This window comes from Schistocerca cancellata, chromosome 1, assembly GCF_023864275.1.
Source record: "Schistocerca cancellata isolate TAMUIC-IGC-003103 chromosome 1, iqSchCanc2.1, whole genome shotgun sequence".
In the NCBI taxonomy this organism is placed as follows: Eukaryota; Metazoa; Arthropoda; class Insecta; order Orthoptera; family Acrididae; genus Schistocerca; species Schistocerca cancellata.
Window position 1 is genome coordinate 664512499 of NC_064626.1, and position 14405 is coordinate 664526903.

A 14405-nucleotide genomic window follows, 5' to 3' on the forward strand; every position below is an offset into this window, starting at 1 on the left:
CAGCATCATACGATTTAATTCCACTACATTCCATTATCCTCGTTTTGCTTTTGCTGATGTTCATCTTATATCCTCCTTTCAAGACACTGTCCATTCCGTTCAACTGCTCTTCCAAGTCCCTTGCTGTCTCTGACAGAATTACAATGTCAGCAGCGAACCTCAAAGTTTTTATTTCTTCTCCATGGATTTTAATTCATACTCCAAATCTTTCTTTTGTTTCCTTTACTGCTTGCTCAATATACAGATTGAATAACATTGGGGATAGGCTACAACCCTGTCTCACTCCCTCCCCAACCACTGCTTCCCTTTCGTGTCCCTCGACTCTTATAACTGCCAACTGCTTTCTGTACAAATTGTAAATAGCCTTTCGCTACCTGTATTTTACCCCTGCCACCTTCAGAATTTGAAAGAGAGTATTCCAATCAACATTGTCAAAAGCTTACACCCTTGTATAGACCCTCTATATACTCCTTCCAACTTTCTGCTTTCCCTTCTTTGGTTAGAACTGTTTTTCCATCTGAGCTCTTGATATTCATGCAAGTGGTTCTCTTTTCTCCAAAGGTCTCTTTAATTTTCCTGTAGGCGGTATCTATCTTACCCCTAGTGGTATGCGCCTCTACATCTTTACATTTGTTCTCTAGCCATCCCGGCTTAGCCATTTTGCACTTCCTTTCGATCTCATTTTTGAGAGGTTTGCATTCCCTTTTGCCTGCTTCATTTAGTACATTTTTATATTTTGTCCTTTCATCAATTAAATTATATATCTCTCCTGTTACCCAAGGATTTCTATTAGCCCTCATCTTTTTACCTACTTGATCCTCTGCTACCTTCACTATTTCGTTTGTCAAAGCTACCCATTCTTCTTCTACGTATTTCTTTCTCCGATTCTTGTCAATCGTTCTCCAATGCTCTCACTGAATCTCTCTACAACCTCTGGTTCTTTCAGTTTATCCAGGTCTCATCTCCTCGAATTCCCACATTTTTGCAATTTCTTCAGTTTTAATCTACAGTTCATAACCAATAAATTGTGGTGAGAGTCCACATCTGCCCCTGGAAATGTCTTACAATTTAAAACCTGGTTCCTGAATCTCTGTCTTACCATTTTATAACCTATATGAAACCTCTCAGTATCTCCAGGCTTCTTCCATGTATACAGCCATCTTTTATGATTCTTGAACCAAGTGTTAGCTATGATTAAGTTATGCTCTGTGCAAAATTCTCCCAGGCGGCTTGCTCTTTCGTTCCTTAATCCCACTCCATTTTCACCTACTACGTTTCCTTCTCTTCCTTTTTCTACTATCGAATTCCAGTCACCCATGACTATTAAATTTTCGTCTCCCTTCACTATCTGAATAATTTCTTTTATCTCATCATACATTTCATGAATCTCTTCGTCATCTGCAGAGCTAGTTGGCATATAAACTTGTACTACTGTGGTAGGCGTGGGCTTCGTGTCTATCTTGGCCAGAATAATGCGTTCACTATGCTGTTTGTAGTAGCTTACCCGCATTCCTATTATCCTATTCATTATTAAACCTACTCCTGCATTACCCCTATCTGATTTTGTATTTATAACCCTGTATTCACCTGACTAAAAGTCTTGTTCCTCATGCCACTGAACTTCACTAATTCCCACTATATCTAACTTTAACCTGTCCATTTCTCTTTTTAAATTTTCTAACCTACCTGCCCGATTAAGGGATCTGACATTCCTCGCTCTTATCCGTAGAACGCCAGTTTTCTTTCTCCTGATAACGACATCCTCTTGAGTAGTCCCCGCCCGGAGATCCGAATGGGGGACTATTTTACCTCCGGAATATTTCATCCAAGAGGACGCCATCACCATTTAACCATACAGTAAAGCTGCATGCCCTCGGGAAAAATTACGGCTGTAGTTTCCCCTTGCTTTCAGCTGTTCGCAGTACCAGCGCAGCAAGGACGTGTTGGTTAGTGTTAGAAGGCCAGATCAGTCAGTCATCCAGACTGTTGCCCCTGCAACTACTGAAAAGGCTGCTGCCCCTCTTCATGAACCACACGTTTGTCTGGCCTCTCAACAGATACCTTTCCGTTGTGGTTGCACCTACGGTACGGCTATCTGTATAGCTGAGGCACGCAAGCCTCCCCACCAACGGCAAGGTCCTTGGTTCATGGGGGGAAGAACTGTATGATATACCAAATTTTTATTCTCTTGGAAAAGAAATTTGGTTAAAAAACTACATAATGCAATTTCACAGCACCGATAACTTATTCAGTTCACGTAACACTGAAGTCAGATTTAACCATTAACAGTTACAATGATGAATCACTTTATCTACGCAACCAGTTTCAGTTGTAAGAAGTGGTCATGAGGCTCGACGCGTTTATTTTACGTCAGTGGCAATGTATGCTTATAATATTGGCGTCCAAAAATTCCTGATTAAATGTCGAATATAATGTCCAAACCATCACAACGTGCTGCAGAAAATATTTATGTGCGCGCATCCACAAATATAATATTATGTATCTGGTGGAACAGTGACGGTGTGGTGTAGTACGAATTTCTTCCCCGAGGTGTTACCATCATCGCTGAAATTTATGGCAACAACTGAGAAGTCTTGCACACCCAGTCCCAACGATCAGGAAGAGTGCATCAAGTGATGCTATTCCACGGTAACGCCCGCCCACATCTGCTAGACTGACGAAATACATTATACTGGAGTTGGGAATCATTCCGCACCAGTCTTAGTTACCCGATCTTTCACCCTCAGATTTTCACCTTCACCGCTCTCTGCCCAGCAATCTTCAAGGAATTACCTTTCCAGATAAAAATGTGCTGCGAACATGGCTCTACGAGTTCTTTCCCTCAAAACCACGTGATTTCTACAGTCGGGGAATCGAAACTTACGACTGTCGTAAACAGCGAAGGACGATATATTGTTGACGACTTAAGTCTCTGTTACTTGTATCTTTTGCGTTTATTGAATTGACGGAAAACGCTTTGCACTAGCCCAATATTTCACAATATAAATATGTTTTTCTCAAAGCCATTTTTGACTTTAGGAAAGAGAAGAACAGGGTTAAGAGGCAGAGAATGGCGGCGGTGGGCGCTATACGGCCTGACAAAACAGTGAAGCATCCAGAAAAAGTGGTCGGATGTCAATGTGACTTAGTGCACGTACTCATCTCGGAGGAGACTGAAGCAGTTCTAGCAGTCCAGCTTAGTTCACGTTAAGAAACTTGCTGAACAGTGCCCTAAAGTGCGAAGAGATGAATGGTGGTCATTTTCAACATCTCCCATAGTGAGATTAGTGCTGTATTTCCTTTCCTCTGCTGTGTTTCTTTGTACTCTGGAACTTTGATCTCTAGGCCATTTTCATTTGCCCCACCCTGTGGAAGGGCCATGAGAGTGTACTAATGTTTTTCGCGTACAGTGATGATACTAGTTGTATTCTGGTATGGTACGTAAAGAGCGTGAACAGCGTCTGGTGTGGAGTGGTTACTGAAAACGACACAGAGATGCCACGGACTAGTCTGAGTCAGCATTATCAGCATCTGATAAACTTCGAAAGGTCAGGTGGGCAAATCGCGCAACATCTACATTTGTTGGTCATGCGATGTGACAGTGGCCCGATGTTGGATGGCACGGGAACATGAGAACAGGCATACCCATGGTCAAGGTTCCAGTAGACAACAACTGATTACCATGTGGTGCACCAAACACATCGTAATATCTTCACGTCTGCGCCTGCCAACCAATGGTTCTGCAAGCCAATAATTAAGAGGACGAAAATGCTGATCAAATCTTGTATTCCCTCAGCTGTTCCCTGCGAACTGTACTAATAATAATGTCGACCCCCCTTTTGGGCAAAAAAACAGAAACAACACATCATTAGTAGTCTGTCTATTAATGATATCTTTACACCGTGGAGGACTACACTGGATTTGCGGTATGCTTTAGAAGGCGACAGGCGACTCTGAGTTACATCCCTGATAGCAATCACTTTAAGGGGTGGTTTTCTATCTTTGGCCCGAAAAAAGCATGTTCTTTGAAAATTTTTTTCTCGGGATCTGTTATAGATATCAGTGTTAAATTTGGTCAAAATGTTTATTGATATTTCCTCTACAAATTGGATTTTTTTCGACCGGAAATGTCGAAGAGCAAAGGCGGAAGTGCTGTCGGAACGAAACAAAATTTCGATGTGGACCTCCACGCGCGGTATGTCACAGGTCAGCCGGCTCGTCTGAAATCAAGATTGAGTTGACGTTAGCGAAGTATATAAGATTATTTAGGAGTGATACCTCGCTTAAGTTATTTGGACCATAGGAAACAAAATTGTGACCATTTGCAAAAAAAACAGGGGTTTTTCATCGATTTTTCGACTTCGTCAGCCAAGTAAAAATATTTATAGTTGATGGATCGGAATAAAAGTGGTACAACTCCTAGACAATTTAGTTAGCTTCGTCGGAAACAAAGAATCATGCCAATCGGTTCAGTAGATTTGAAGTTACCATACCGCGCGATAAGAAAAACGTCATTTCGAGAAAAACGCGTATGAAGTTTTGACTACATATACATGGAATATTATGCAACTTACGTTCAATCTGCTATTCCGGATCCATAAACTAATCCTTCCTCTTTCTCATAGAGGGCGTTCTGCTCGATCTGGGCCATCCTGCGCTGTTCCAGAGCCGGTCGTACGGCCGGTGACAGGCGGTTTTCGGCCGCTTGAATCCGGTGGTCGTCCGAATGCTCGGCGAACTGCGTCGAATAGACTCCTACGGTGACGACCATCGTTGTCGTGGTCTGCCAGGAAAGTCGCAGTCTCCACAGTCTTCACCAGAATGCAAATGCGTGGGGACTAACTTCCAAACACACGCGTTCAAACATTCATTTGAATTTTATAAGTTTCCTAACAAGCTCCGGTACAATAACTCGTCCTGCGAAAGAAAAAAAAACTGGTGCGTGAATAAGGCCGATTTCAGGCAGGTGCATTTTTTTCAAAAACGGTTCAAATGGCTCTGAGCACTATGTGACTTAACTTCGGAGGTCATCAGTCGCCTAGAACTTAGAACTAATTAAACCTAACTAACCTAAGGACATCACACACATCCTGAAGCAGGATTCGAACATGCGACCGTAGCGGTCACTCGGCTCCAGACTGTAGCGCCTAGAACCGAACGGGCACTCCGGCCGGCGTATTTTTTTTTTTTTTTTTTTGTTCAACCGTGAATAACAAACATTTCCGTTTAGTATTCAAAAAATCCGTTTCAGGGGTGGATTCTAAACACTTTTATGCATCCAAAAATGCAATTTAAAAAAATCGATTTTTTTTAAAACCAAAAGATAGTGAACTTCCCCTTAACTAGTAATCTTTTCCCTTGACTACCTGCCCGTGCGTCTTCTAAACTGATTTTGCCCTTTAACTGTGTTTGTTGTTGATAGCCTGCAATAGAGGTTATCGCAGTTATCAGAATCTAAATGAACTTGAATGCTGAAATAGTATTAATGTCATTATTTTTGTCAATTCTTTGTGGGTGATTAATATATCAACACAGCATTTATCTTTTACAAAGATTATGGTACAAGTTTATTGATTAAAAATTGGACAAAAAATATGTTAAGCATGATCTCACGACAGCACAAACGCGCAACGAACCGTTAGCAATCCAGTGTGGTGGCTGGTTGGCAAAGACTAAGGTTTGTGTGATTGACTTATTTACTCAGGCTCAAAATATGGATAACGCAATCTGAAATTATCTATCACTGAATAGACCTTGATAGATTTATTCTACACAAAATGGTTCTGAGGTTATTAGTCCCCTAGAACTTAGAACTAGTTAAACCTAACTAACCTAAGGACATCACACACATATCCATGCCCGAGGCAGGATTCGAACCTGCGACCGTAGCGGTCCCGCGGTTCCAGACTGCAGCGCCTAGAACCGCACGGCCACTTCGGCCGGCTATTCTACACACAAGTTATACTACGTTGGAGCAGAGATATTGTTTGCCCTAACAAGCTAGAGGTGCATTACAACACCCCTTTTCTCGACGTGCGACGCTGTCTCAGATGGCGGTCATGCTTCAAGAGCATAAAGAGCAGCGATGTGCGGTGGCTGTAATTCCCTGTCGCGGGCACCAAATATGCAGAATTACGACTGGCGATCTGTTAGACGGAATGTAATTACTCTCTAATGGAGCCTTGAAATCTCGGCAGATTCCAGCGCGTGGCACTCTCGTTTGCTAGTCATATACCGTGGACCAGTCTAATTCACTTATACGGTAGTGCACACAAGGAGAGCAAATATCAGAGCTGTCACGAATTAGATTGCCCTCAGCGCAGCGTATTGTCCGAGATGACTGAGGTCTAAACTGGCGGCACAGCTAAGTCCTCGCCACAGGCTCCCCAGTCAAGACCAGTGTTAGTGCGAAGTCAAACACAGGACAAGTGTCCCTAATACAACCCACTCATAACAGTAATTCACCAGAACCCTCTCCAGACCGGAGTCTGAACCGAAAGACCCACTCCAACCCGTCCGCAGCTCGTGGTCGTGCGGTAGCGTTCTCGCTTCCCACGCCCGGGTTCCCGGGTTCGATTCCCGGCGGGGTCAGGGAATTTCTCTGCCTCGTGATGACTGGGTGTTGTGTGCTGTCCTTCGGTTAGTTAGGTTTAAGTGGTTCTAAGTTCTAGGGGACTGATGACCATAGATGTTAAGTCCCATAGTGCTCAGAGCGAACTCCAACCCGGAGTCTGAATCACAAGACCCATTCCAGCCTGGAGTCTGAATTAGAAGACCCACTCCATCCCACAGTCTGAATCAGAAGACCAAGTTTCTCCTCCCCTCACTTCCCAGGAAACCTCGGTAAACTCCACAAAATCACTCCCGCAACTGCCGCCACAACGGTTTCGTGCCATTCACAAGACTCCATGAACTCCATTTCTCTTCTCTAACTCGTCTGCTCTACGCATCGTGTGGTGTCACCGCCAGACACCACACTTGCTAGGTGGTAGCCTTTAAATCGGCCGCGGTCCGTTAGTATACGTCGGACCCGCGTGTCGCCAGTATCAGTGATTGCAGACCGAGCGCCGCCACACGGTAGGTCTAGAGAGACTTCCTAGCACTCGCCCCAGTTGTACAGCCGACTTTGCTAGCGATGGTTCACTGACAAAATACGCTCTCAATTGCCGAGACGATAGTTAGCATAGCCTTCAGCTACGTCATTTGCTACGACCTAGCAAGGCGCCATTACCAGTTACTATTGATACTGTGAATCATGTACCGTCAAGAGCGACGTTCACCATTAATGGATTAAAGTTAAGTATTCCACCAGCTACGTCCGTTTTTCTAAATTCTAATTTCCTTGTCCTGTTCCAGACCTCACGCCCGCCTGCGTGAGCTAAAACGCGTGCCTTTCGGCTTCCTCTAGTAACACGGTGTTGGCTCTCCTGCCAACCACAACACATCGCCAATCGTAATCAAACAGTATTCTTCTCTTCTCAGGAGAATCAGCCAATCCCTGACTCGCAACATCCCCTCGCAGGAAGGAGGAGACGTTGTGCTCCCAACTTGTTTTTTTTCCGATGGCCGTCTTAGCAATGTGTTTTTTGAGTTTCCATGTAGCTCTAAAGTGAATAACACATAAAAATCATGGAGATCATTATCTGGATCGCCTGAACGTTACCGTGTGCCCGACCAGGGGCTTTCGCTAAACTAAGAGAAGTGCTTTTGCGTCCCGAAGATCATTTCAGAGTCACCATAAATGTTGCATTCCTTCAAAAACTGTTCTGAAGGCCTCAGGCGTCCCAAAAAACTCTGCACACTCCCTCGAAAGCTTCCGGTCCACAGTGACCATGTAAACTTGTGAATTTTTACGGCCACCATCCCTGTTCACGAAGGGCGTTTAAGACGCTGTCGTGACATGTTGGTTGGGTGATCTAGATTTCTCTCACACCCGCAGCTCCAGCTGTGGCAACAGGCAACTAAGAGGAGGGCTTAGATAAGCCGTTTTCTGCCTCTTCGACCGAACGCATTGTCTGCATACTATGGGAGAAATTCTTGGACCCAGCATTCTATCTGAAAAGAAAATTCATTACACCATACAATGTTCCCATCATCACGCCTATTCTGCGATGTTGAAGGCTGAATACCATTGAACTACAGAGCTGCAAATAATCAACGCACAGACTTCATACACCACATTTTATATTACAATATCTACGTAACATATTTGTGAAAACAGGGAGATGCCACTACTGAGTTGGGGTTTGATAAAATCCAACGACAAGAAACTTGTCCGTCTTTCTCCACAAACGAAGTTAGACAGATGTTAACTACAGTAATGCCACCTGCAGCTTGCAGAAGTAAACTGCCGAAATGTTCAGAACAAATTACGCGTGATCTCCTTCTGTCTGCGAATTATCTACACCATGCAATGTGTCTTGTATCCAAGTTTCCATGTCCTATGTTGCTAGTGCTCTTCTAGCGTGGCATTGTCCTACATAGCATGTGTTACTCCATCGTTCCAGTGTAGCTGGTGTCTTTCTTTTTTCTGTGTCGTGAAGATCTCCAGTGTCATATTTTTAGGACATATTTTCTCTGACATTCTTCTAAGATGTCCACACAATGTCCGTTTTCAGCTTCTCCTATATCCTTGGTAACTCCCATCTCGCAGCAGTTCATTTCTCATTTTGTCTCTTCTTGTTTTTTCACAACTTCGTCTCCAAGACTCCATTTCTATTTCTTTCAGTTTCTGCTCATTGATCCTGGAAACTTGCCACATTTCACCATTATGCTTTCAACTGTAGTTTTGTATATACTCCTTTTAAAATTTTTTGGCGAATTTTTATTCCAAATAATTAAGTGTATTGCTTAATTGTATCTTTCCGTTTCCTGTTCTGTGCTTCATTTCCTCGTTGCTTCCACCTTTTCCCGAAATGATTGTCTCTAAATATTTATATGATTTACTATACTATAGATCCATCATCCATAACAAGATCCCTTGCTATACCTCGGACAAGCAAGTTTTCAATCATTACAAGTTTATTTTTACACCTTCTACTCATATTCTTCTCTAAGCTTCCTTAACATATACCACTGGAGAAAAAAATCGCTATTGCAAGAATGAGCTGTGCGACCAAACGAAAGTTGGTAGGCGTGTTTCTACAAGTGAAAGACGATGTCTATTCATATTTCGCTCCAGTCGTATAAGAGTGGCGCTAGTAGCACGACTATGAGGCTGCAAATCAAATTTGCTTTAAATACACGCTGTAGCGGTTGTGCTCTGTAACGGTTGTGATCGCATTTGAAAGAAGTCGTGTACGAGAAAATGGATTTTGCTTCTTGGATATTGCAGAAAGAGTTGGCAGAAATGTAGCCATTATACATGATTGCCGGCAGCGGTGGTCGCGAGAATGTACGGTCGCAAGATAACCGGACTCCGAACGGCCACGTACACTACTGAGAGGAAAGATCATCGTGTTCTGCGTATAGCTGTGGCGCGTCTTACTGCATCTGCAGCAGCAATCTGCTGTAGCGTACATTCAACTGAACTCAAACCACCACCATTTGTGATTTCAGTGGTGTCAAACTAGAGCTCATTGGAGGGCAGGGCAGAGGTCTCTTGTGTTTTATGATGAAAGCTGTTTCTTCATCGGTGCCAGTGATGGCCGTGTGTTTGTTAGAAAGTGGCCAGTTGAGCGCGTGCAACCAACCTGTCTGCGTGCTAGACACGCTGGATCTATATCTGGAGTTATGGCCTGAGTTGCGATTTCGTATGTCAGCAGGAGCACTCTCGTGGTTATCATACACACCGTGACTGCAAGACCGTAAGTCAATCTGGCGATTCGACCTGTTGTGCTGCCATTCATGAATAACATTCCAGGGTGTGTTTTCCAACAGGATAGCGCTCGTCCACATACCACTGTTGTAACCTAACACGCTCCACAGAGTGGATATCATCGGACGACGACTGCCGTGTGGTCCTCAACCAGTATTAACTATCCCTGCATTGACTGAGCAAGTCCAACACGCATGGAACTCCATCCCACAAACTGACATCCGGCACCTGTACAACACAATGCCTGCACGTTTGCTTGCCTGTACTCAATATTCCGGCGGTTACACCGGTTACTAATGTGACAGCATTTAACGTTTGCCATGGCTTATCGCTCCTTGTAATTTGTAAGTAGGCTGTTTAGGTTTTTATATTGGTAACGCCACGAAGCGCTCTGTATGAAAATCACTGGGTATGCTGTGTGCAGTCTGTGGCTGGATAGCGTTGTTGTAATATTCGCTATTGTAGTGTCGGGCAGTTGGATGTGAAGAGCGCGTAGCGTTGTGCAGTTGGAGGTGAGCCGCCAGCAGCGGTGGATGTCGGGAGAGAAATGGCGGAGTTTTGAGAGCGAATGATCTGGACGAGTGTCCATCAGAGACAGTGAATTTGTAAGACTGGATGTCATGAACTGCTATATATATTATGAGTTTTGAACACTATTAAGGTAAATACATTGTTTGTTCTCTATCAAAATCTTTCATTTGCTAACTATGCCTATCAGTAGTTAGTGCCTTCAGTAGTTTGAATCTTTTATTATCTGGCAGTAGTGGCGCTCGCTGTGTTGCAGTAGTTCGAGTAACGAAGATTTTTGTGAGGCGAGTGATTGATGAAAGGTATAGGTTAATGTTAGTCAGGGCCATTCTTTTGTAGGGATTATTGAAAGTCAGATTGCGTTGCGCTAAAAATATTGTGTGTCAGTTTAAGCACAGTCATTTATAACTTTTCTAAAGGGACGTTTCAAATTAACCTGTTATATTGCAATGTTGATCACTTAAGTTGATTACTTAGGCAATGTGATCTTGAAATTTCATTGCCCTGTATTAATTATTTTTTGGTACTGCGATTCTTTCCGTCTTTGTATAGTACACACCCTCTTGTACTTGGGCCAAAATGACCTGCTCGTGCCGGCCGGTGTGGCCGAGCGGTTCTAGACGCTTCAGTCTGGAACCGCGCGACCGCTACGGTCGCAGGTTCGAATCCTGCCTCGGGTATGGATGTGTGTGATGTCCTTAGGTTAGTTAGGTTTAAGTAGTTCTAAGTTCTAGGGGACTGATGACCTCAGATGTTAAGTCTCATAGTGCTCAGAGCCACTTTTTTTTGACCTGCTCGTCTGTGAAATTTAGGAAGAACAGGGTATCATCACCTATTCCAATTCCCATGTTTTTGCACTTAACACGGTAAGCGCTACCTTGCCTCAATCCTTTGTTAACCCTAAGTTTCTGTGATAATAAATTCCCAACTTTATTTAACTCAACAGATATTGTTTTGACATGCACGTAGAAATAGTCGCTTTTGATATGACCATTGTAACCTCTCCCCCATATACTTGCCCTAGATGAGGAATGTCCCCTCAGATCTATTCAACACCCATAGTTGGCGTTATAGCCCTCGTTGGGAACCGCTGCTGTAGACGAAGATGTAGTCTCGTTGCCGTCGCGTAATGCGGACGGCAGGTGACGCAAGCGGAGAGCGGCCCTCGGTGTGACGCAACAGGCGGCGACCTCTGCGTGACTCAGCCTGGGAACGAATCCGTACAAGGGGCAGCCCTCGCGCCGCTGCCGGTTGCCGGCTGGTCTGCTGCCCTCGGGATCGATCTGGCGAGCCTCTGGAAGCGCCACGTCAGCCCAAGCTGCCCAGCAACAGCTGCCGAGGGTGTCGTCAGCCGGCGTGGCCGCGGCGGGGCACCGCTGCCGTGACGAGCTGACAGTGCAGGGGTTGCGGCCAAGGCCGGTGCGGCTGGCTTCCTTCCTTGTAATATCGTCGGGGTGCCCACACTCCCGCGAGGAAGTGTGGTGGGCAACACGGCTTCCTCGCCCGCGTTAAAGCTCTGCAGCGCAGACGTTTCGAAGCGATTCGCATTTTGGCGTGGCAGAAGCCGTACACTGGTGTGCGAAACTTGAGGACGAAAGTTAAGTGTCACTGGCAAGTAGCATTGCTCGATGAGACTTGGACGATATGGAGAACGAACTGCTGTCTTCTGACTGGCTTGATGCCTCCCGCCAAGAATTCCTACCTGTGACAACCTCCTCATTTCACAGTAGCACTTGCAACCTACGTCCTCAATTGTTTGCTGGATGTATTCCAATCTTGCTCTTCCTCTACAGTTTTTGGCCTCTACAGTTCCCTCTAGTACCATGGAAATCATTCCCTAATGTCTTAACAGATGTCTTATCATCCTATCCCTTCTGCTTGTCAGTGTTTTCCACATATTCCTTTCCACACCGATTCTGTGCAGAACCTCCTCACTTCTTACCTTACCAGTCCACCTAATTTTCAACATTCGCCTATAGCACCACATCTCAAATGCTTCGATTCTCTTCTGATCCGGTTTTCCCACAGTCCATGTATTACTACCATACAATGCTGTACTCCAGACGTACGCTATCAGAAATTTCTTCCTCAAATTAAGGCCGCTGTTTGAAATGACTTCTCTTGGCCAGGAATGCCGTATTTGCCAGTGCTAGTCTGCTTTTCATGTCCTCCTTGCTCCGTCCGTCATTGGTTATTTTGCTGCCTAGGTAAAAGAATTCCTTAACTTCATCTACTTTGTGACTCTCAATATTGATGTTAAGTTTACCGTTGTTCTCATTTCTGCTACTTCTCATTACTTTCGTCTTTCTTCGATTTACTTTCGGTCCATATTCTGTACTCATTACGCTGTCCAATGCGTTCAGCATCATGTAATTCTTCTTCACTTTCACTCAGAATAGCAAAGTCATCAGCGAATGCTATCATTGATATCCTCTCACCCTGAATTTTAATTCCACTCGTGAACCTTTCTTTTATTTCCATCATTGCTTCTTCGATGTACAGAGTGATCAGTAGGAGCAGTAGGAGCGCAAGAGTGCATCCCTATCGTACACCCTTTTTAATCCGACTCCTTCCTTCTTGGTCGTCCTCTCTTATTCTTCTTCTTGGCTGTTGTACATATTGTATATTACCAGTCTCTCCCTATAGCTTACCTCTTTTTTTCTCACAATTTCGAACATCCACCATTGTACATTATCGAACGCTTTTTCTAGGCCGACAAATCCTATTAATGTGTCTTGATTTTATTTTGTCTTGCTTCCATTATCAACCGCAATGTCAGAATTGCCTCTCGGGTGCTTTTTACCTTTTCTAAATCCAAACTGAAAGACATTCTCAATTTTCTTTGCCATGCTTCTGTATATTGTTCTTCTAAGCAACTTGTATGTATGAGCTGTTAGGCTCATTGTGCGATTATACTCGCACTTGTCAGCTCTGCACTCTTCGGAATTATGTGGATGACATTTTTCCAAAAGTCAGATGGTACGTCGCCAGACTCATACATTCTACACACCAACGCGAGTAGTCGTTTTGTTGCCACTTCCTCCAATGATTTTAGAAAATCTGATAGAATCTTATCTACCCCTTCTGACTTATTTGAACTGAAGTCCTCCAAAGCTCTCTTAAATTCTGATTCTAACACTGGATCCCCTATCTCTTCTAAATCGACTACCGCTTCTTCTTCTATCACATCAGACAAATCTTCCCGCTCATAGAGGCCTTCAATGTACTCCTTCCACCTACCCACCCTCTCCTTTGCACTTAACAGTGGAATTCCCGCTCCAGTTTTTTATGTTACCACCCTTGATTTTAATGTCACCGAAAGTTGTTTTGGCTTTCCTATATGCTGAGTCATTCCTTCCGACAGGAATTTCTTTTTACATGTCTGGTGCAGAGGGTAATTGAAAGAAATTCACAAAGAGACGAACACAAATAAAACTTTTCTTCAAAGACAATAATTACGCTGCAGTGACCGTGTTTAGAAAAACCCACCAGGGTAGCCGAGAGCGCTAGCGCGGTGCTTCCTGGACTCGGGTAGGCGCGCCGGCCCCTTATCGAATCCGCCCGGCGGATTAACGACGAGGGCCGGTGTGCCGGCCAGCCGAGATATAGTTTTTAGATGGTTTTCCACATCCTGCTAGGTGAATACTGGGCTGGTCCCCACGTTCCGCCTCAGTTACACGCGTCTCAGACATTTGAAACACGTCTTCACTATTTCACGATTTACACTAGACGCAGACAGTTGGAGTACACTGATTCCGTCCTGGGGGGTACGAGGTGGCGGCAGGAAGGGCATCCGGCCATCCCTAAAACTAACATTGCCAAATCCGTTGTAACCACGCCGAACCTGCGATCGCTGCGGGAGTATGGCATAAGCGAAAGAAGAAGAAGAAAAGTGACCGTGATTAAGAAAGGTCTTATGCACGTTACAAACGGCGGGACATGGTTCTTAATATGGTGTGTGGCCCCCACGGACAGCAAAGCACATTCTGCGAACGCGCTGCCATTCTGGCCACAGTGTTAGTGCCGCGCTGAGTGGCTGCGCGGTTTGAGGCGCCATGTC